Source organism: Emys orbicularis, chromosome 5 (genome assembly GCF_028017835.1).
Source record: "Emys orbicularis isolate rEmyOrb1 chromosome 5, rEmyOrb1.hap1, whole genome shotgun sequence".
Classification (NCBI taxonomy): Eukaryota; Metazoa; Chordata; order Testudines; family Emydidae; genus Emys; species Emys orbicularis.
This window is the reverse complement of record NC_088687.1, coordinates 75,810,266-75,835,916: the sequence shown is the minus strand read 5'-3', so window position 1 is coordinate 75,835,916 and position 25,651 is coordinate 75,810,266.

Genomic DNA, 25,651 nt, shown 5'->3' with positions numbered 1-25,651 from the left:
GTGAAATTTTGGAACAGCCTTCCGAGGGAAACGGTGGGGGCGAAAGACCTCCCTGGCTTCAAGATTAGGCTAGATAAGTTCATGGAGGGAATGGTTTGATGGGATAACGTGATTTTAGTCAATTAGGCAATAACGTGCCATCGCTGGTAAAATGAGGGTCCGGCTGGAGATTCTTGCCTGTATGCTCGGGGTTCTACTGATCGCCATATTTGGGGTCGGGAAGGAATTTTCCTCCAGGGTAGATTGGCAGAGGCCCTGGAGGTTTTTCGCCTTCCTCCGCAGCATAGGGCAGGGGTCGCAAGCTGGAGGATTCTCTGCGACTTGAAGTCTTTAAATCACGATCTGGAGACTTCAACAGCTGAGTTAAGGGAAAGTGGGTGGGTCAGCTTTTGTGGCCTGCATCATGCAGGAGGTCAGACTAGATGACCACAATGGTCCCTTCTGACCTTAAAGTCTATGAGTCTATGAGATTTACAGATCCTAGCATGCAAATTTATCATCTTATGTGACAGGGATAAATCATGTTTGCAAATCATGCATCAAAATCATGAAATGGGCTACAAATACAATTAAAAAATAGGATAATCAAAAGTTTAACAAGTTGTGGGGAAAGCAGCCAGACAAACAGCAGCAAGGAGTGGGATTGTGCAGACCTTGGCTGCTAGTTTTATGGGGTCCCACGGCTAGAACCCAGCATAGTGCGTGGGCCTCTCCAGCAAAGTGGCACAGGACCTGGAGATGGAAGAAAGACTGCCTGAGACAGCGTATGGACAGCTTGTCCATTGGGATGTTGTTACCTTGGAAGGCGGGGGGGAGGGGGACTATATGGTGACCTGCCTGGAGGGCCACTTCACAAGGAAACAGCTCCCCAAGTCATGGACAGAAAGGGCCACATCGTGAGCAACCGACAGAAGTGGCTGCCAGATGGGGCAAGAGTAATTCCCAGGCACAAGGAGGCTCACCTGTGATGAGTGGACCCCTTCACACTCTGCAGGAGCCTTCTTGCTCCCTGCAGTCTCTTCCTTCCAGACTTTCCCCAGCTGGGCCTTGTCAGCACTTACACCTGGCACCTTTTATACAGGAATCGCCGGATACTTCTCAGCTAAACCCATCCTGAAATCAAGGCTGGCTTAGCCCCACGCTCTCCCTCCCATGGGATAAGGCATGTTGTTACAATTCCAATGTGGAATGAAAAATGGCATCGCAGTTTCACAGAATCTTTTGAGGAATTGTCACCCCCTAGTCATCTCTATTAGCGGCTGAATAGTGTATTGCAAATAAATATATCAATACATGCACTGTGCTTGAAAAGGGTGCAACATGCACTCCCCCCCCCCACACACCAGAACTGGTGCAGAGGAGTAGTGAGGCCATGGCGCTGTCCCCTCCATACCCAGAGACTAGAGTCCCCGTGGGTGTCAGCGGAAGCAGTCCTAAGAATGCTTATGTGCCCAGTCATTGTTTCTTGTATGGACAAGCTGCTTTTATTATGTAAGGAAATGCCTGCAGAGACCGAAGGTCTTCATATTTTGGAAGATGGGGCTCTGGAGTGCAGGGAGCTGTAGGCTGCAGTCAGCAAAAGGCTCTGGTTGCTATAGTGTTAGCGTTAGGTAGTGTTTAAATAAAGTAACTCAGTTGTGAAATACATACTTCCTGTGTCTTAATGAAGGCCACACAGCTCCTTTCACCTTCATCCCTTGCACATCCCATGCCAGGAAGAGGCAGAATTCTGGCCCACTGTGTTCATCACAGTACGTACTGTGTTATGTTCTTAATTGGCAGATTAAACAAATATATTTAAAACTTCAACTAATTTTATCTGAAAGATCATTTTAAAAAAAGTGGAGCACAGATGTTAGAAGAAACGACTCTTTGATACAGCATATAAATAAAGAACATCACATTTCAAAACATCACTTGCTCACACACACACAGCAGGAGTAGTGCACAGCCATAAAAGAAACCCAGCTATTGGGATGAAAGAACAGCCGTGTCTCCCAAGAAAAGGAACAATCATCACATAAATTTTCTAAGTAAAACTAGTTGTGAGTATTAAAAAAAAATTGAAGGTCAGTTCTCTCAACCTTTGAAGTTCTGAGTGATCTGCTTCCCAGTTAACAGAGTCTTACCCTAAATCCCAATGTGGTATTATAGTAGTTAATATCAGCTGGGAAGTGATTGTAGCTGGAACTGAAGTTTGAAAACTCCTTGTCCAGCTGCGAAGCTTTTCTCCATTGAGAGTTCCCCCCTTCTCAGTTTGTTCCCATTGGCAGCTGATCACAGCCCGCATTTTTGTGAATAAGATTAAGAGGATTTGGCATTGGGAGTTCTTACTGTATGTGAGATACTGAATGAAACTAACAAATTAAAGGGTGAAGGTTCTTAAGTGTTGCTTAGCAATACATCATGTATATTGCATGGGAATGGCAATATCATCCACACAGAGCATGGCATCATTCACACAAGAAACTAGAAGTGAGTCTATGTATGAGACACACTATTCTGGTCTATTCTATCTAGCTTTTAATGCTGCGCTCATCACCGTAGCATCTGACCACCTTCATAGAATCACAGAATCATAGAATATCAGAGTTGGAAGGGACCTCAGGAGGTCATCTAATCCAACCCCCTGCTCAAAGCAGGACTAATTCCCAACTAAATCATCTCAGCCAGGGCTTTGTAAAGCCTGACCTTAAAAACCTCTAAGGAAGGAGATTCTACCACCTGCCTAGGTAACCCATTCCAGTGCTTCACCACCGTCCCAGTGAAAAAGTTTTTCCTAATATCCAACCTAAACCTCCCCCACTGCAACTTGAGACCATTACTCCTTGTTCTCTCATCTGGTACCACTGAGAACAGTCTAGATCCATCCTCTTCGGAACCCCCTTTCAGGTAGTTGAAAGCAGCTATCAAATCCCCCCTCATTCTTCTCTTCTGCAGACTAAACAATCCCAGTCCCCTCAGCCTCTCCGTAAGTCATGTGCTCCAGCCCCTTAATCATTTTTGTTGCCCTCCGCTGGACTCTTTCCAATTTTTCCACATCCTTCCTGTAGCGTGGGGACACAGTACTCCAGATGAGGCCTCACCAATGTCGAATAGAGGGGAATTATCACGGCCCTCGATCTGCTGGCAATGCCCCTACTTATACAGCCCAAAATGCCGTTAGCCTTCTTGGCAACAAGGGCACACTGTCAACTCATATCCAGCTTCTCGTCCTCTGTAACCCCTAGGTCCTTTTCTGCAGAACTGCTGCCTAGCCATTCGGTCCCTAGTCTGTAGTAATGCATGGGATTCTTCCGTCCTAAGTGCAGGATTCTGCACTTGTCCTTGTCGAACCTCATCAGATTTCTTTTGGCCCCATCCTCTAATTTGTCTAGGTCCCTCTGTATCCTATCCCTACCCTCCAGCATATCTACCACTCCTCCCAGTTTAGTGTCATCTGCAAACTTGCTGAGGGTGCAGTCCACGCCATCCTCCAGATCATTAATGAAGATATTGAACAAAATCAGCCCCAGGACCGACCCTTGGGGCACTCCACTTGATACTGGCTGCCAACTAGACATGAAGCCATTGATCACTACCCATGCATCCGACGAAGTGGGCATTCACCCACGAAAGCTTATGCTCCAATACATCTGTTAGTCTTAAAGGTGCCACAGGACTCTCTGTTGCTTTTTACTGATCACTACCTGTTAGCCCAACGATCTAGCCAGCTTTCTATCCACCTTATAGTCCATTCATCCAGCCCATACTTCTTTAACTTGCTGGCAAGAATACTGTGGGAGACCATATCAAAAGCTTTGCTAAAGTCAAGGAATAACACGTCCGCTGCTTTCCCCTCATCCACAGAGCATTAAGTAACATGACTACTCTGTGTGTATAGCGAGTCTATATATGTATTATTTCATGCTGTTAGAGTAGCTGAAATTAACTCAATGAATTAATCTCTTTGCTGCGTATCAGCATAGTGTCTTTACATGCAAATTCCATATTCAAGTTCCAAATAATGAAGCAATTGTTTTTTTAAAAATGTGTCAGTGTAACAAAAGCTATAGGCCAAACCCTTTCTCTGAGCACATGGCAGATTACAACAATGCAGGGAGAAATGTGTAAACTATTTATGTTGAATGGTATTAAAATAGTGTAGGAAAACTGGGCTCAGAAAGCTGATCTGAGCTAAAAGAAACAACAAGTACACTTTGAGGCATAAACAAATGATTTAGAATAGATACAGCCAGAACTACAAAAAACCTTCAAAAATAGTTTACCCAGTTCACACGTCAGACCTTCCACTGGCCATAAATATGCTTCAAACACTTAAAGCAGCAGACACTAAATGCATGCAATCTTCATTTAGTTCTAACTGTATATGGACACCCTGTTGCGGCACAGAAAGATTAAGCAGAGATTAGCAAATATCTTGCCCATGTGCACATGCTATTGCACATTTCTTTAGTATACTAGGTGCTATATGTACTGGCGATAACAGTATTGTAAACATTTTCATTTTGGTGCTTGTAGTGGTAAAAAAAAAAAATAACCGTGGTACACGGTCACTAGGTAAACAGAGTGAAAATACTTTTACAGTGAATATAAACAGTTTTATGGAATGTTATAGGGCAAGAGGAAGCTACAAAATGTAATGCACAAGCAGCTGTTCTGGGGCATGGCAGAAGCTATGGAGCCAGCTACTGGTAAATTGTATTTGGGCAAACAAATGGGTGGTGTGTACGTGTAACAGAATTGAACAAATTTAAAAGACGGCTCAGCACAGAAAAGGATGAGAGGGTTGATGAAATTTTCAGTTTTTTTAAACAGAAATTGTTTCATTTATGTATACAGGAACTAGGCAAATGCCTCAAAAATTGGTCATGAATATTCACTCAGATAAAATGCTTCAGCAGCATCTGCACCCTTTTTGTGTTTGCTTTCCATGAATAACCAGTTTGGTTGCAGGAAAGCCTGAGGAAACAGCAAATGTTAAGCTGAGCTGATTTTTTTGTAAACATAGTATTCACATTACAGACCTGATTCCAAGTTTAAGAGTTGCACTCGTTCAGGTATTAAGAAATACCATGTGACCTTCAATCAAAAAACTAACTTTCTAACACAATTCAACAATGAGCTCAATTAAATGCTCATAGAAAGTACTTGGCAAAAACTTTTGAACAGCAAATATTTTGGAGAACAACATAATCTCTTCATGGGCTATTTACCAGGAGAAAAAGAATTATATTAATCAAATGAATGAGTCCCTGTGAATTATTCACTCAGCTCTAATCTACGCTGTGTAGCAGACTGTCATCCTGCTGCAGCCAGGCTTTGCCTCCCACTCTGCACTGGCAGCCAGGACTTAGGATAAGTAGTTGGTCCTTTTCCTGAGGACAATGTATTGGCAGTTAATTGCCAACAGGGCCGGCTCTAGGTTTTTTGCTGCCCCAAGCAAAAAAATTTTTGGCTGCCCTCTACCCCAGCCCTGGGCTCTCCCCCTCCCAACTGCACCCTCCTGCTGCCCCAGCCCTGGGTCACTGGTAACTCGCTCCCAGGGCGGGTCATTCAGCAGGAATTTTGGATGTGCACAGAACACAGACAGGATTGGTTCCCATATGGTTACAGAACTGCAGTAAAGTGGAACAATTTTCAGCTTGTGTGATTGGAGGATATCTGGATACACATTATAAGACTGTCCTACATAAATGAGGAAAAGTTGAGGTGCCTTTATTATTCTTTTGTTCCATTCTTTGTTTCTATGGGGAATGCACTATCACGGTCTTTCTTTTAAACAAATAAAACTAAAACTTTAAACAAAAAAAACAAAAAAAGCAATGGCTGTTGAAAATAGCAATTCCAGTCCTAATAACCACTGGGAAGCATTTCTTGCTCAATTTATTCTACTTTTTCTACAGCAAGTTACAGTGGATCAGTATATTTGATTTGGGGGAAATGAAGTAACAGCTGCCCAAACTGAGCTTGAGCACTCCTGAATTTTGAGGGTGTTCAAATCTGGAAGGCAGGTGCTAGATTTCCTTTCTGAATATTAGCTATATCTGGAGAGAAAGTCAATTTCTGCTTCCATGGCTCAGAAGTGGAAATCCTCCTAAGTGCCTGGTACTGTATCTAAAGCTGCCCAGGTCCAGAGCCTCCCCTCCCTTACTTTTCATTTTAAATTCTAGTGGGATCCACATACCTCCCTTGCTAGGCTTCAGATAGAGAGGTGCACCGTCCATTTAGTCCCCCCAATTCCTTCTTTGGGGGAGAGCCCAGGGCTGAGGCGGCAGGAGGTGCAGGTGGGTGGGGGGGGGGGGGAAGAGCCCAGGGCTGGGGCGGCAGGGGGTGCGGGTGGGGGCCAGAGCTGGGGTGGCAGGGGGTGCGGGGGGGAGGGGAAGAGCCCAGGACTGGGGCAGCGGGAGGTGTGGGTGGGGGGAAGAGCCCAGGGCTGGGGGAGCAGGGGAGTGCAGGTGGGGGCCAGGGCTGGGGTGGCAGGAGGTGTGGGTTGGGGGAGAGCCCAGGGCTGGGGGAGCAGGGGAGTGCAGGTGGGGGCAGAGCTGGGGCTGCAGGGGGTGTGGGCGGGGGAGAGCCCAGGGCTGGGGCGGCAGGAGGTGCGGGTGGGGGGGGAAGAGCCCAGGGCTGGGGCGGCAGGGGGTGCGGGTGGGGGCCAGAGCTGGGGTGGCAGGGGGCGTGGGGGGGAGGGGAAGAGCCCAGGACTGGGGCAGCAGGAGGTGCGGGTGGGGGGGAAGAGCCCAGGGCTGGGGGAGCAGGGGAGTGCAGGTGGGGGCCAGGGCTGGGGTGGCAGGGGGTGCGGGGGGAAGGGGAAGAGCCCAGGACTGGGGCAGCAGGAGGTGCGGGTGGGGGGAAGAGCCCAGGGCTGGGGCAGCAGGAGGGTGCAGGTGGGGGCCAGAGCTGGGGCAGCAGGGGGTGCGGGGAGGGGGAAGAGCCCAGGGCTGGGGCAGCAGGGGAGTGCAGGTGGGGGCCAGGGCTAGGGTGGCAGGAGGTGCGGGTGGGGGGAGAGCCCAGGGCTGGGGGAGCAGGGGAGTGCAGGTGGGGGCCAGGGCTGGGGTGGCAGGAGGTACGGATGGGGGGAGAGCCCAGGGCTGGGGGAGCAGGGGAGTGCATGTGGGGGCCAGAGGTGGGGTGCGGGAGGGAGGGGAAGAGCCCAGGACTGGGGCAGCAGGAGGTGCGGGTGGGGGGAAGAGCTGGGGCAGCAGGGGGTGTGGGCGGGGGGAGCCCAGGCCGTGGGGGGGGGGCGGCAAAAAACCTAGAGCTGGCTCTGTTCCTACCATTCACAGCAAGATGCAGATTTCAGTTCCATACTCCTTTCCCACACCCCTTCCTGTTGCTAGTGGCCAAGGGAATGCTGGGAAATGTAGTTCTTTCCCTGCTCCAGGGCTGGCTCTATAGGCAGGGAGCTAACCAAGGAACTACAGCTCCCAGGGGCCCCTGTTGGTTCTTAGCTCACATGCTGGATTCTTGCGCCCCTTGCAAATCTGCCGCCCCAAGCAACTGCTTGCTTTGCTGGTGCCTAGAGCCAGCCCTGATTGCCAATTATGTTTTCATGTTGACTAATCATTGTGTACTTTTCAGTTTCACAGTTGTATTTGGGTTTATTTGTCTAAACACCTTCCCTTCCCACACACACACCTCCGCAAGGTGTTGGTATGAGTGATACACTACTACAGGTTTCGTACCATGCTCTGTGCACCACAAGCTCAGAAGGAAAATGTAGGCACTCTAGGCATTAGGTAGGCTCCGCAGGCTCTAGTCTTCAATGGGTTCCCATAAACACTCCCACATTTTGAGTTCCTCGGGCTGCCCAAAACAAATAGATACACATTCCCTACACACCATTTTCCTGCTGCACACATACAGCTGCCTGCCTGCAGATTGCTGCCCTGTATCCTCCTGCTACAACTACTGCTAGCTCCTCCCAGCTACATATCTGCACTGCTCTCAGTCTTCTAGTTCCGGCTCCCAGGGTACCTCTTATCTAACTTTGTCCCTTGCAACAAGCTCTCAGGCTACTGCTCTAGCCTGCTGCTCTTGGTCTCACACAACCTATAGCTGTCTCCTGAGCTTCATCCTTTCTTATGGTATTTCCTTTTCCTGTACTCTAGGGATTATTGAGCCTACATTGGCTCTACATGTTGAATTGAGTAACACCCCTCCACGGGGCAGGCTCGGGGGGGAGGGATAGCTCAGTGGTTTGAGCATTGGCCTGCTAAACCCAGGGTTGTGAGTTCAATCCTTGAGGGGGCCACTTAGGGATCGGGGGCAAAATCAAAATTGGTCCTGCTAGTGAAGGCAGGGGGCTGGACTCGATGACCTTTCAAGGTCCCTTCCAGTTCTAGGAGATGGGATATCTCCATTAATTGTTTTTAGCAAGAGATGTTAAGAGTAACAAGAAAGGTTTCTTCAGGTATGTTAGCAACAAGAAGAAAGTCAAGGAAAGTGTGGGCCCCTTACTGAATGTGGGAGGCAACCTAGTGACCGAGGATGTGGAAAAAGCTAATGTACTCAATGCTTTTTTTGCCTCTGTCTTCACGAACAAGGTCAGCTCCCAGACTGCTGCACTGGGCAGCACAATATGGGGAGAAGGTGACCAGCCCTATGTGGAGAAAGAAGTGGTTCGGGACTATTTAGAAAAACTGGATGTGCACAAGTCCATGGGGCCGGATGCGCTGCATCCGAGGGTGCTAAAGGAGTTGGCGGATGAGATTGCAGAGCCATTAGCCATTATTTTTGAAAACTCATGGCGATCGGGGGAGGTCCCGGATGACTGGAAAAAGGCTAATGTAGTGCCCATCTTTAAAAAAGGGAAGAAGGAGGATCCGGGGAACTACAGGCCAGTCAGCCTCACCTCAGTCCCTGGAAAAATCATGGAACAGGTCCTCAAGGAATCAATTATGAAACACTTAGAGGAGAGGAAAGTGATCAGGAACAGTCAGCATGGATTCACCAAAGGGAAGTCGTGCCTGACTAACCTAATTGCCTTCTATGATGAGATAACTGGCTCTGTGGATGAGGGGAAAGCAGTGGATGTGTTATTCCTTGACTTTAGCAAAGCTTTTGATACAGTCTCCCACAGTATTCTTGCCGCCAAGTTAAAGAAATATGGGCTGGATGAATGGACTGTAAGGTGGATAGAAAGCTGGCTAGATCGTCGGGCTCAACGGGTAGTGATCAATGGCTCCATGTCTAGTTGGCAGCCGGTTTCAAGCGGAGTGCCCCAAGGGTCGGTCCTGGGGCCGGTTTTGTTTAATATCTTTATTAATGATCTGGAGGATGGTGTGGACTGCACTCTCAGCAAGTTTGCAGATGACACTAAACTAGGAGGCGTGGTAGATACACTAGAGGGTAGGGATCGGATACAGAGGGACCTAGACAAATTAGAGGATTGGGCCAAAAAAAACCTGATGAGGTTCAACAAGGATAAGTGCAGAGTCCTGCACTTAGGACGGAAGAATCCCATGCACTGCTACAGACTAGGGACCGAATGGCTAGGTAGCAGTTCTGCAGAAAAGGACCTAGGGGTCACAGTGGACGAGAAGCTGGATATGAGTCAACAGTGTGCTCTTGTTGCCAAGAAGGCTAACGGCATTTTGGGCTGTATAAGTAGGGGCATTGCCAGCAGATCGAGGAACGTGATCGTTCCCCTTTATTCGACATTGGTGAGGCCTCATCTGGAATACTGTGTCCAATTTTGGGCCCCACACTACAAGAAGGATGTGGAAAAATTGGAAAGAGTCCAGCGGAGGGCAACAAAAATGATTAGGGGTCTGGAGCACATGACTTATGAGGAGAGGCTGAGGGAACTGGGATTGTTTAGTCTCCAGAAGAGAAGAATGAGGGGGGATTTGATAGCAGCCTTCAACTACCTGAAGGGGGGTTCCAAAGAGGATGGAGCTCGGCTGTTCTCAGTGGTGGCAGATGACAGAACAAGGAGCAATGGTCTCAAGTTGCAGTGGGGGAGGTCCAGGTTGGATATTAGGAAACACTATTTCACTAGGAGGGTGGTGAAGCACTGGAATGCGTTACCTAGGGAGGTGGTGGAGTCTCCTTCCTTGGAGGTTTTTAAGGCCCGGCTTGACAAAGCCCTGGCTGGGATGATTTAGTTGGGAATTGGTCCTGCTTTGAGCAGGGGGTTGGACTAGATGACCTCTTGAGGTCCCTTCCAACCCTGATATTCTATGATTCTATGATTCTTTCCCTCCATCTTGACAGAGCTGCAGGAAAGGAACCCAGTAATGAGTCAGCTGGTTCCTTACAATACATTCCAGGATGTTACGTTGCAACTTTGGGATGGCTCATAGCCTTTGCAGGAATGTGAGTTTAGTTGGCTATTTGGGCTACATCAGAAGGAAGGGGTATATCTGACCCAGAATAGTGGGATTCAGTGTTGCTGTGTGTGATCACTGGCAGCATTAGTCTGGAATCGCAGAGGAGAGTTGTAGATTGTGCATCTTGTGGTCTAAACCTCAGGTCCAGGTGTGGGTGGACCAGATTATTTATTCAACTGGGTATCCATTTCAACCTTGGAGTATGACAATCAGGAAAAAGGGAGGCTCCTGGTCTGAACAAAGGGCTACAGCCTCCCTTTACGGAAAAATTGCATTAATCCACTTTTCATTTATTTGGATTCTTGTTTATTTACTTAATAAAGTTGTGGCCTCTGTGCTATGAGTTAACTCTATCTTGTGAAGTGTCTTTTTGGGAATCCCCATCACAATGGGCAATAAACAAAGGCAAAAATATGGAGTCCTAGACATGCCCTCCATCATTTTCCCCCACTGTATAACAAATGAATGGTATATACTGTCCTGGGTACTGATATAATCTCACAAATTTCATGTTACACTCAACCTACAGACTGTTTTCCCCCCTAGATTCAACTTCAGACAGCTAAGTATCATCCAAATTCTAACCCCATTTGGACACTGGGCCACTCAACACAGTTGCCAAGTCAGACTAGCTATAGCATGAAGGTGGGTATGATTAGCCTACTGAAGAGACACGTAAACTGTGTCTCCTTAACTAATCGTGCATTAGGATTATTTTATTAGCTAGCAAACTTGAAATAATCAGTAAAGAACAAAATTCCTGTTCACTGTCATGCTGTGTGTCGGAGAATCAATACAGGGTACAACCAGGAACAGAACAAGTATTACATATGAAACAACTACAGCATTATACAAACAAAAACTCAATTCTACACTTTTATGTACTTAAAAAAAAAGGAAATTCAATTATATAAAAGAGACTATAACTAGCACTGAAATCATGATCTGCCTGTAATGCTAGTTATAGTCTCTTATATAATTGTATTTCTTTTTTTTTAAGTACATAAAAGTGTAGAATTGAGTTTGTGTGTGTGCGTGTGTGTATCTATCCATCTATATATAAATGAGGCTGGAGCATTTACACACTATCATTATGGTGTTTTTGCTATGGAAACAGAGCAATCTTACAAAAGACAGATTACTCAAAATAAAACCTAAAACAAAGCAAGCTATAAAATACTGCTTTGGGCCTGCTTCTGGATCTATTAAAGTCAATGGCAAAACTCCCCTTGACTTCAATGGGAGAAGAAGCAGGAATAGGCTCTTTTTATTTTTAAACAAGCCTGGGAAGGGAAACATTGAAAATATTCGGGAAGAGAAGAGGGCAAAAAGAAATGAGAAGAGCTGCATTTGATTGTTTCATAGTTAATGTCTGAAACAGTGTTGATTATGGGTTTTTTTAAGTTTTCTTTGTTTCTGGTGGTCAGATACTTTTTTAAGCAGTACTGATGTTTTAATGTTGAAAGTTTCGTCCCCCTTTTTCTTTGTGGTCATTTCTGGTTTGCTGAAGGCATGCACTTGTTCTCCATACTGAAAAATTGATTCTTATTAACATCATATGTAAAAATTTGCTATGCTTTAAAAAAAAAGTTGCCAAAAGCATTGGTGGAGAAACAGAGCATTCGTTTTCCCTGTAGCTGCTGTTGACACAATACGAGTATCAAAAATAAGAACGAAGGGCCAAATTCACTACTGGCATCAGCAATGACAACAGTTACGTCAATGACGTTGTCTCCACTTATGCCAGCCATTGAATCTGGTCCAAAGCATGTACGATATTTTACTCACAGAAATCGGTCTAGGAAATTCCAAATGATAATATGAACTCTTTCCAGCAAGGTGTTGGTTTTGTATTAACTACAGACTGAACTAAATGCTGCTAGCTTTAGTACTGTAAGTCTTGTTTATCCTAACAATTAATGAAACTGAATTAGTGAGAGAAACTAAAGAATCTGCTTCACTTAAACTAAGGAGAGGTGATAACAGCATTTACACCATTAAGGCTGGCTGCCCAGCTTTACTGAAAAATATAGTGACAGATAAAACATAAATCAACATCCTTATCATTCTGGCTTCCTTGCCTGCCAAATGGGGGTTTAGTTTATCAGCGACCTATAGGCTCACTGGCAGCCTTTACACTTACAGCTGGTCAGCAGGGTGGAACTTGGTGGAAGCTAAATGGCTGTTCTAAAATGTGTTCATGTAAACAACCCGAGGTAAAACTTCCTTGAACTGCCAGTTACCTAAGTGTGATCCATCTCACTAAACTGTACCACTTGAGAGGGGTGTATCATTGGTATCTTGAAAAGAAAACAAATAAAGAAACAACATATTCTGGTGCAGGCTGGGCTCTCTGGAAACTATTCCTCAAGACGATAAAAAGTGCTCAGAATGATATGTTGTTTTGTGGTAGAATTTGGAAGGTGGAAGAGCTGCTCATAAAGAGTCTTTGTGAGGATATGAGCATACCATGTGTTTCTTCACAGACCAGACTGTAAGAATATGTTCTTATTCCCATATACATCTTATCACAGAAATAGCTGGAATGCATGTGTGAGAAGCTGGGATCTCACTGAAGAGACAAGAAAAGGGTATATCAAAGGCATACTATCCACTTAATCATATGTTGTAATCAAACAACATTTCTTTACCTAGATCACGAATACTATTGATTACTAAATGTGTATGGATTTTAAAAGTCAAAATTATTTGTTACTAATAGTGTCACCATTGATTTATTGTATTAAGCTCCAGATGACCAATGAAAGCCAATGAAATTAATATTCACTTACACTGGAATAACCTCCCCTGCCCTCCCAACTAATTTCAGCTAGCAGCTGGCAGCCACTGGCATAGCTGCATTTGTGCAACCCCTTAGAGTAGATAATGTTGCTATTTGCACTTGTGAAACTTAACCTGGTTTCTAGCAGTAGTAAATTGCACTGGTGCAAATAGCAACTTTTAATGGTTTGCACCAGTGCAGCTATACCTGTAGTTGGACATCACTGACAACCTAGGGCAATTCCCAAACACAAACAAGTCCTCCATTTCACTTTCCTTTATAGTCAGTTCCACTTTCAGGTTCTCACTACTGGAACATTTCCATTTCAAAAATGGAAGGCATATGTTTACTTGTTCAAATACAATAACTTTAGAAATCTTTCCACACTTAGAAAAATGGAACTATTGGTCTTAGAGTCTTAATTTAAATTTGGGGGCATATACAGTGTCCCCTTACCCATTCACAAAACAATGACTAACAAAATAGGAACATAGCTACTAAATTCCATTTGCCCAACAGCCAGAGGCTTCAGTTCACATTGTTTCTTCACACTGGGTTTATAAAGCCCCAGAGCTTCTGGCCAGGACTCCACTATGAACTGCTCCAGAACCCAAGGAAACCATACAAAGAATGTGGAGACTTCCCCTTTCTATTCACAGGCCATATTGTTGCATAAGGAAATCCAAAATCTATAGACAAGACAGTGCTACATAGATCATTGCATTATAAGCCAAATCTCTCTGGATTGCATTGAAAAAAGCCCCAAAACTGTATATAACTTTTTGCTTAATAACTCTTCTTGACAAACAAACTTCTCTAAAAGTTCTCTTAAACACACAGAATCTTAAAAAACAAACAAACAAACAAAAAACACCATTCCCCAAGATGCTTGCCATAGGGTAAAACTTGCATGTTTCCAGATTACTTCAGGACACCAAAATATAAGGTAACATTGTTTTGCCCATGATAAAATCTTGTAACTATTTCTTTGAGAAGCTCTGCTGCCTCCTGGCATTTGGCTCCATGCTGTCATGGATGCATCTTTTGCTGTCCCTGTGAAAATTCACCCAAAGCTGGCCAAGCTTCCAATAAAATCAATTTGCACATGCTCAGTGGAAGACGGTTAGAGTTTAGCAGCTAAATCCTCCAGAGATTCTGTCTCCACTGAACATGCTCGAGTCCAGGGCTGAGTAGGACTTGCTCTGCCCAGCAGCTGGGGGCCACTGTGCTGCTGGGCACCACACCTTGAAAGCAAGGTGACTGCCTCACCTGTTCTCTCAATGTCCCCCCTGCTGGCAGCCAGGCAGTGCAGAGAAAGAGGAAACAGCCTGACTGGGTGAGGAATGCAGAGGGGAGGGTGAACTGAGGGGTAGGGTGTATGTGCAGAAACCGGAGTGTGGAAAGGAGCAGAATGAGGAGGGGCGGGGGTGGGGGGGTTGGAACCAGGAGAAGACTCAGGAGCCAAAGATAGATAGGAGCAAAGAAGGAGGGGTGCTGGAGGAGCAGTGGGGACAGAGACAGACTGGGGAGGAGTGGCAGGGGGAAAAGTTCTATATCATTTCAGAACCTGGAAATGAACCCAGGAGTCCTAAGTCTCTAAATTCCGCTTTGATCAGGAAATAGCTGTGAAATCAATTAGCAACATGTGTATTTCATCCCCCTTTAGAGTCAGTGGGGGATGACTAGGATAAACAGCCCACTACTGCTACCAGTTACTCCATTACCTAAAGTGGTAGAGGTCTGTTCCATGGATATGAAGGAACAAACCTTGTCACTGACTCATGTTGGCAACTAGTATGGGTCCACATAAAATTGGGGTGGGGGTCCAGTTAGCTTTTTAAACACACATACATACACTCACCCACCCAGGAAGTTACATCCCAAAAACTATGTTAAAATAACATTAAGGTTCAAAATCAAGCAATGAAATAGCTAAGAAGGGCCATAATTAAGACAGCCTACGCAATTTTGATTTGGCTCCCTTTGTGCATTATAAGCCTTTAACTACATGACTCTATACTGTTTCTTTTTCACCTGCCTCATTCAGGGTATGAGTCAGGGCTGTATAGTGAAGGAGACTGTTGTCTGTTGGAACCTTCCCTCATTTGTTGCAGACTCTGGCACGTGTAGTGAATGAGGAGGGGCCTGCAGAAGAAGAAAGGAGGTCTTGTGGCTAAGGAAATTCAATGCTGCCCTGGATAACTGGATACTAACCCTTCCTCTACAACAGAGTGAAGTATAAAGACAAATGTTGAATAACTCATTCACCAAATAAAGCAAGGGTCCTGTTGAAAAAACAGATGTTTATTATCTGCATGTTTCATTTTGAGTCATACACCCCTGCAAGAATGGCTCAAAAATTCATTAACATCACATCTCACAATCCACTCTCAAATTCCATATCAGCAATGCCCCTATTAATATTCAACTTTCTAGGTATAATGGGCCCCAACATTTGGAATTTGGGTTCTATCACATGTATGGAAATTTGTGTTCTTCATGCATCTTCAGTTGTCACCATTAAGTTAACATTTACCACATAGCAGTGTCTGGCAAATGAATGCCAAATAAGTTATCTGATATTTTTCTTTGAATAAATTTACAAGTTATTTCCCCCATTATTCAAGTAGCTCTCCTACATATTAAATTCACCAAAAGAAGAAAGGTTATTTGGGAGGATGGACACATTTCCTGATGTAGTCAAGTTTACACAATTTAGAAGGATAATATTTAACTTTCGAAGAGGCCAAAATTCTTTACACTGACACAGAAGTTATAGGGATAGATCTTGCCAAATGTAAAGTATTTTTTGAAGAATTCTATTTTTTCACAATACTAAAGCAATTATTGGATATGAAATTGAGAACTCTGGAACAGGAAGAAGAAATGATGGATTCTTTAGAGGATGAATATATTTAGAAGCAGTTTGACTGGATTCTGAAACACATGTAATATGTGGTAAAATAAGTACTTTTATGCTTCCTTGCCTTCACTGGCTCCTCTTTTTTGAGCCGAGAAATTAGTATATATAGTCCAGAACAATTCAAAGGGTTTTTTTTAAAATGTTAATTTGTCTCATTTTATAAAACAAGCAAAAGAGAACATACATAGATAAGGACACTGTATGAGAGAATAAAAATTGGGCCATGTATATATTTACAAACATTCATATCTGAAGTTATTAACACTGTATACAATGGGCACCTTTACTGTATCATTGCACATAGTATGAGAGAGACCACAAAGAGCTCAATAAATTTATTGAAGGTGGCCAATGCTCTATTTCTTAAAGGGAGTCCACAGTAAAGAGTTTCTATTTGTATAAGTGTAATGTGGATGATTATATATAAATTCCTCCTTACTCCAATCAGCTCACCTACTGCAACCATTTGCTACAGAACACTAAAGGTACTTTTTATGTGAAAATCAAGTTCTATGTTATATAATCAGTTATGGGCCGAGATTTTCCAATGATTTTACTAAGCTTCAGATGTGGCCCTTCAGTGAAGGAGCAGCAGTAGTTGTTTACAAGTGCTCTATCATTATGCACTTTGCCAGAACTTGAAATTTTCCTAACACAAAACTTATTAGCAGCTTTATTTTTAAACTGCAAAAATACTTCCATGCTTCAGTTCAAACTATGTAGTTACATTCTTTCTTTCTAGTGTGTCTATATTCATTGAACTCCATCCCAAATTATCTACATGTCTGAAACTTTTTCTGTTTTCAGGGTATGTTAAAGAAAACTCTACTAAGTGAAGGATATCTTCAAAAACAAAAGAAAAAGGAATAAGACAGTGTATGCAGATAGAACAACATCTGTAAAATGCACCAACAAACTGAAGCTTGCTATGAGCTGAGGCTGCATATGCACAGAGGAAATCTCATTTTAAAAGTTACAAAAATGACCTTGTTTTGAACCAAGCGAATGTGATTATTTCTCAACTGAACTGAAAGTTAAGATGAAGTTTGGATTACATGTTTCACTAATGCCAATGTCTCAGAACTTTCTTTGGCTCTGCATTCTCCTTTCCTATGTTTGTCAGCTGAATTTAATGTTCTCCTCTTTTTGTCTTCTGGTCTCTTTGACCTTAATATGACATTTTAGCTGGGTGATTAATTACTATTAAATGGCACTGCATTTATTAAATGGAGTCCTTGTCTACATAATAGTACAGTAACAATGCTACAATTCAGTTTGATAAGCTTAAATATACACAAGTAGATGTGGTAATATCTAATTTGTCAAGATTTCTGTGACTGGCTTTTCTGCTACACAGCTAGAGAGGAGCTGTGATTGGACAAAAAGCTCAGTATTGAGAGCTTAAATGTCCTGAGTAAATTGATCTTCTCTATCATGTAATCTTATTTCAGAGTGTGCAGGAGACAGTAAAGTTCCACACAAGCCTAAGTTGCCTAAATACAAGGCCTGAGGGTTCCTGACCACAAAAATAAAAGCTATGTGACAAGATTTGTGTGTCTGTTTTTTGGCAGACAACAGCTGACGTGCCTTGCCAGAAGCTTTCATTCTGGGATAATTGCATAAAAAGAAGGATAAATGTCAATAAAAGGATGAAAGGGTCATGGAGAAAGAAAAGATCCATCTATGGCTTAAACACCTAAGTGAAAAACAGATCATGGATTTTTAATTTACAAAACAAGACACCAGCAGCTGACATGGTTATCAGTCAGGATATTATGTCAGTTTTCTTCTCCCAACACCATTTTATTCTTCCCTGTATCTAACATATACTACCAGTACATTCAGGAACTTTATGATACGCACAGGGAGTAACCACACCCATTTCATTCACTATTTTTTCTTCACAGCACGCTGAATGCATAATATATAAAAGTCATTCTGCCTGTAGAATATTATATGCAGGAACATGCCACACTCACCAAACACACTACTAATTAACAAGCACAGAGATTGGCATGCACTGGGAGGGTGTATGGAGTTGGGGGAGTGGGCATACATTGGTATAGTTGGTCTTGATGCGATTCATCAGCAGAAAATGTGGGAGACAATTGCCATTTTAAGCATAATATAGGTTTACTGTTTTTACATTATAAATATAGAAATTTCACCATTTGAAATATAGGCATCATTTTGCAAAAATGGTTCAGTTTCTAATTTACATTAGTTTTTTTGCATTGTTGAATATGAAGCAAATTTTTTTCTAGTTACAACTGGAATTTCATAATTACAATAAAATACACTAATATACCAACATCTTTCAAGTGAAAGTATCTTAAGACTAGAGCTGGGTGAATATTTATATACACGTTAAATAATTTTTTTAAATATTGTGAAATTCAAAAAAGTTTCATAATACCTTTCAAACACAATTTGACATAATTCTCCCAAAATATAGAGATGGGCTGATCATTTACTCATCCAAGTATCAGCCCAACTGTATCATTGGGAAAATTATGTAGTAAAATGTTTCAGATACTTTATTTTTTTTAAAAAATACTGTGATTTGTCAACTACATTATTATTCAGTGAACATTATTCTATTAGCACTAAATATAGATTAGCAAGATCACATTCATTGATCAAGCACTCAAAATACTGGAATACTACAAAAATAACAATTTAAGAGTTGAGATTTAACATATACATAAATTGATCTTCTCTATCATGTAATCTTATTTCAGAGTGTGCAGGAGACAGTTGAGCTTTAAGAGGTGAAAGGAGTGGCACTAACTTCAGAAGTAAGAGACTTACAGATTTGAGCCCTGATCCTCCAAACACTTATTCACAGGCTTAAAGTGAAACACGTGAGTAGGCTTATTAAAGTCAATAGTATTCCACTGGAAGTCAATGGCATGATTAAAGTTAAACGTGCATAAGTGTTTTCATGATCGGGGCCTTGGGTTCCAATTCTGCAACTAGATCCACACAGGCAGACACTTGCACCTTTGCCTTCACTGGGGCTTTATGCAAGGCTTACCCTGTAGCATCTTGGCCTTGAGAATCATAGTATTAGAAAGATTTAAATACAGAGGATATGACTCTAAAACCAAAAAAAAATGTGAGATAAAAATATACTTCACCAGATAATTTGGTTATTGGATTATGGATCAAGTTTAAATACCACCTCCAAGCCAGTAGAATATTTATTCACTCTGATTTTTATTACTAGGAAACCAACGTAAGGATATCACTGGAGGAGAAATATATATGCTGCTAACATTTTGAAAACAATGTTAACTGCCAGACATTCTAAACTCTGGAGACATTAAAATAATCCTGCCTTGAGGGCAAACATCAGTAATAAACGGTGTCTAAATGAACCAAGAAAGAAACCATCATGATTATAGCCTAAGAGGATTATAATGGAGACTTGGGTAACAATAGTCAAATGACAAGAATGTGTACAGGGTAATTCATATTCTGATGGGATTTTGAAATTCTCATTAAGGACCTGATCCTGCAAGATGCTGAGTGCTCCCAAAAGACCCTGACCACCCTCAATGCCCATTAAAGTCAATGAGAGTGGTGAACATGGAACACCTCCCTCTAGTGCTCAGCACCTTGCAGGCTTAGGCCCTAAATGCACCTGGGGCCTATTTGAGGGACAAAACAGACTTAATTAAGAAGATATAATTTTTTATTTTGATAAATTAGAAGATGGAGACTATCGATAAGCCAGGGGCATACTGATTTCCTGGAAAGAGATCTCTGAGGAATGAAGAGAGAGCTATAAAAACTGAGACATAGACTGGGCCAAGATTCCTCAAGGAGAATCCACCTCCTCACTCCTTTGCAGAATAAAAAGCTTATTTATTTATTTATTTCATATTTTTAAAAAATGCCGTTTTCCGGATCAAAAGTGAAGGATTGGTGAAATTTCTGTTCCCATTTTGTCTCAATTGACCATAAAGAATCTACAGTATAATCTTTTCTGTGACTTTTATGAATTAGTGATTGTACATGAGACTGGGCTGTGGATATATAGAGCACAGACAGTGACTCATCCCTTACCAACACTAAACTAGGCTGCTGCTTTTGATCATTCAAAATGCAGGAACAAGTTCCTGCTGTTCAAATCACAGGACAGCTCAGTTTTGTGGTAGTTCAAAATAACTGCTTTTCTGTACACAGAAGAAAGAACCATAGACTCGTAATAGAGCAACACAGTGGTTTGCAAGAGATAACTTAATACACTTCTTTGTATCCATTTGAATTATTAAGAAAATAATTGAATGAGATTAATTGCAAAATACAATGGTAACAAACAATATGACAATGCACCAGTATAAAAGCACCTGGTATTACTTCAAACAAGTAGAGCGAAATAGAAAAAAAAGTCTTAAAAACAGGTTTTCAACAAAATACCCCTTACCCGCGCCAAAATAAAATTGTGAGGGAATTTTTTTTTCAATTTTTTGACCAGCTCTATCCACAAGTACTTCAAATACTGGTTAATTCAAACCCTGCTGACTTATAAGGGTGACGTTTTTCTGTGATTGTTGCAACACTTTTCTATAAATCAAAACACTGTACAAAGGTGGCTAAATACTATGTTAAAACAATCTCCACCAAATACAGAACAATAATAAAATATAAACTCATGGGCCGGTGGCATGCATGTGCATGCAGTGCAAGAACTCATGGCCCTCAGAGACAGAGTACAGGCTCTGGAGGCCAGAGGGGCTGAACTGGAGGAACAAAGAAAGACAAAGAAGTAAATAGAGGAAACTTTCAGGGACCTAGTGAATCGCTCCCATTCCCTGTCTGACAGCTCCTGTCCTGTTATGGAAGATGCAAGTTTCAGGGTAGGGGAGGATCAATGTGGAGCACATGGAAATGATCCCAGAATAGGGCCCTCCTTCCAGATAATGTTACAATATCCTCTCGCACTGAGTATATTCCGACAGGAACCCCAATGATTAGGAAGAGACGGGCAATAAGAGTGGGGGATTCCGTTACTAGAAATATAGATAGTTGGGTGTGTGATGATTGGGAGACTAACATGGTGAATTGCCTGCTGGGTGTGAATGTAACGGATCTCACAAAACATCTAGCTAGCCTTATAGATAGTACTGGGGGAGGAGCCGGTGGTAGTGGTACATGTAGGTACCAATGACACAGAGAAATGTAGGAGAGGTGGAGTCTGAATTTTAGCTGATAATTAAGAGATTAAGGTCCAGGACTTCCATGGTAGCATTCTGAAATGATTCCAGCTCTGTGCAGGGCCAGTAAGACAGGCAGAACTGCAAGGTCTAAATGAATGGATGAGACAATGGTGTGTGGGGGGGAAGGGCAAGGGGGGGGTTAGGTTTATCAGGAACTGGGGAACCTTTTGGGGAAGGAGTGGCCTATACAGAAGGAATGGGCTCTCCCTAAACCAAAATGAAACTAAATTGCTGGCATGCAAAATAAAAATGGCTGTAGAGGATTTTTTACATTAAGGCTGGGGGAAAACTGACAGGTAAGGAGGAGCACACGGTTCAGGCAGAGACTGCCCTCAGGAATGAATTTATTAGACCAGCAACTCTATATTCAAGGAAATAAGATAGGAAAGAAGTTGGTAAAGCTCAGGTAGGAGCTAGTAAGGAATGGTCAAATGAAATAGAATCTCATTTAAATATTAATATGAAGGCAAGCAATTGAATATTAAAGTGTACAAGTTCATATGTACAAATGCTAGAAGTCTAAATACTAATATTGGTGAACTAGAGTGCCCCGCTTTAAACGAGAATATTGATATAATAGGCATCATGGAAACTTGGTTGAATGATCATAATCAATGGCACACAGTAATACCAGGGTACAAAATATAAAGAATGACAGGAGTAAGTTACCCTGGTAAGGGAAGGTTAAAAAAAATGCATAGCCTTTAATAAGATAAAACTATTAAGTGAATAAAAGTGTACCATAGAATCCATATGGATAGAAATTTGATGCTTGAATAAAATCACTAGTGTTAAAAATATGCTACCGACTCCCTGACCAGGATGGTTACAATGCCTGTGAAAAGCTAAGGGAGGTTAGAAAGGTTACAAAAGCAGAATGCGCAATAATAAAGGGTGATTTCAACTATCTTCATATTGACTAGGTAAATGTCACCACAGAGCATGATACATAGGTAAAATTTCTAGACACCATAAATCACTGATTCTTGGAGCAGCTAGTCCTGGAACCAACAAAGGGAGAGGCAATTTTTTATTTAATTCTAAGTGGAGCACGGGATCTGGTCTAAGAGGTAACTACAGCAGAACTGCTCAATAATAGTGCTAATAAAGTAATAAATTTAACAGGCTTGCAGGGGAGATAATACCAAAAAATCCCTCTGCTGTAACATTTAACTTTAAAAAGGGGAACTACATAAAATAGAGGTTGCTTGTTAGATGGAAATTAAAAGGTCCTATTCACAAGGGTTAAATGCCTGCAAGCAGCATGGAGGTTATTTAAAAAACACCATAATAGAGGCTCAGACTAAATGTATACCTCAAATCAGAAAAGACCAAAAGAATGCCACCATGCTCAACAGCGGAGTAATGGAAGCCATTAGAGACAAAAAGGCATCCTTTAAAATTTGGAAGTCAAAACCTAGCGGGGATAATAAGAAGGAGTAGAAACTCTGTCAGGTTAAGTATAATAAGGAAGGCAAAGGAAGCATTTGAGAAGCAACATGCTAAAGATGCAAAAGCTAATAGTAAAATTTTTAAGTACATTAGAAGTACAAAGCCTGCCAAACAGGCAGTGGGGGCCAATAGATTACAAAGGTATTAAAAGAGCACTCAAGGAAGACAAGGCCATTGCAGAGAAGCTAAATGCATTCTTTGCATTGGTCTTCACTGCAGAGGTTGTGTGGGAGATACCTACATCAGAGCTATTCTTTTTGGGTGACAAATCTGAGGAACTACAGAAGCAGTTTCTCCTCCCTTGGTGTTCACACTTCAACTGCTAGCAGAGGACCTCACCCTCCCTGATTGAGCTAACCTCGTTATCTCCAGACTGATTCTTGCCAGCATATTTATACCTGCCCCTAGAAATTTCCATTACATGCATCCGACGAAGTGGGCATTCACCCACGAAAGCTTATGCTCCAATACATCTGTTAGTCTTAAAGGTGCCACAGGACTTTCTGTTGCTTAAATCTGAGGTAGTATCTCAGTCTAAGGTGTCAATAGAGAAGGTTTGAAACAAATTGAGAAACTGAACAGTAATAAGTCACCAGGACCATATGGTTTCACCCAAGAGTTCAGAAAGGACTCAAATATGAACTTTCAGAACTACAAAAGTTTTTTCTCTTAATTAATTAGCCTCTTCCAGTTGGTAGGACAACTCCCACCTTTTCATGTTCTCTGTATGTGTATTATATATATATATTTATTTGAGCATAAGCTTTTATGGGCTACAGCCCACTTCATCGGATGCATAGAGTGGAACATATAGTAAGGATATATATATATATGTTCCACTCTATGCATCCAATGAAGTGGGCTGTAGCCCATGAAAGCTTATGCTCAAATAAATTTGTTAGTCTTTAAGGTGCCACAAGTACTCCTGTTCTTTTTGTGGATACAGACTAACACGGCTGCTACTCTGAAACCTATCTGAAGTATGTAACCTATTCCTGAAATAAGCCTCAGTATCAGATGACTGGAAGGTAGCTAATGTAACATGCTCCAAAGGTGATCTTGGCTATTACAGGCCTGTAAGCCTAACTTCAGTATGGGCAAATTAGTGGAAATTATAGTAAAGAACAGAATTATAGGACATATAAATAAGCATGATTCGTTGGGGAAGAATCAAAGCGGCTTTTGTAAAGGGAAGTCATGCCTCACCAATCTATTAGGATTATTTGATGGTGCCAACAAGCATGTGGATGAGGGTGATCTAGTCAATATAGTTTACTTGGACTTTCAGAAAGCCTTTGGCAGGGTCCCTCACTAAAAGCTCTTAGGGAAACTAAATAGTTATGGGGTAACAGGAAAGGTGAAATTAGTAGGCAGCAAGTTTAATACAAACGAGGAAATACTTTTTCATACAACACATAATTAACCTGTAGAACTCATTCCCACGGGATATTGTGATGGCCAGAAGTATAACTGAGTTCAAAAAAGTAACTAGATAATTTCAGGGAGGATAAGTCCATCAATGGTTATTAGTCAAGATGGTCAAGGATGCAACACAATGCTTCGGGGAGACCCTATACCTGTAACCGCCAGTAGGGGAAGACGTGGGCAGCTCTCCAAAATTGTCCTGTTGTCTACTCTCCCACTGAAGCTTTGGTACCAGCCACTGTCACGGATGGATCATTCGTCTGACCCACTATGGCACTTCATATGGTCTTACCATGGACACATAAAAGTGCAAGTAACAAAATATCAACCCCACAAACATCAATAGGTACCAAATATGACTCGAGCTGCCCTGACTGACTCATTATTAAAACAACTCCATCTACAAATATGGACGCCTGCCCTGTGAGCACTTATGCACATGCTTAACTTCAAGCATATCAGTAGGCCCATTGTCTACTCTCATGCTTCAGCATGTCTATGAATGTATGCAGGATTGAGGCCTGCGAGTACAGTCTAACCATAGCACTAATAAACTTAACTGCCTTTTGTTGCAATCTAATGCAACCCTGGTAAGTATGTTGTCCATTTATTATGTGAACTTCTTAGGGCAGGTACCTTGACTCTATTTGTCCAAAAAAACAAACAAACCCACTTTGCTCATTTTGAGTGCTATATAAATAACAGCAAACAACTTTGTTGTACTATATATTCACACAGTGCTACTTTCAGCATACCACTTCTTAAAGAATTATATTAACTTATAATAGCTTCTGGTTTTGCAGTGTAACAGACTGAGGTCAGTGGGAAAGTGTCAGCTGCAGTATATGACTTAGCTGTCATTGAATCATGGAACTTGGCAAGGTCTTACAATGCCAGATAAACTGCATTCTATACATTTTGAAACCCTCAAAGGATATGTGGCTGGGAAAGGCTTGCAAATGCCTTATGTTGATTAATAGTCTCAAAACTGAAGTGATCATAATTTAATCTGAGCAAAAAGATGTACTTCTTTGTAGCAGTAATAAAGAAAGACAAAACCCCCAGAACCTACACAAAATACAGAAACAATTTTAAAACAAATTCATTGTCATCATGCCAGACACCAAATAAATTATTTTTCTCATTTCTTGTCTCACCACAGCTTCCTCCCACTTGGACACCCGTTAGGCATTCAGCTAAACTCAAACATAGGCCTCCTTGCCCTATCGGTAAATCTGCACTCCCCATCATGAGGGTATGCTAGACTGCATTTTTGCAGTGTAAAATGCGTGACTTTTTAAAAAAAGTATACTGTTAATAACACTTGCACAACATGTCAGTTAGAATACTACATTTATACTCAGCTTGGTTCAGCCATGGGATATGCATTATCTTGGTAAGTGCTCAACCAATATACTGTCTTAAGTTTTATTTGTTTCTGCAGCTCTGTGCAATGTGTCCTGTTTTGAAGCATAAAGAACACTTTATTTTGTGTGTATAGCAGCTGTGT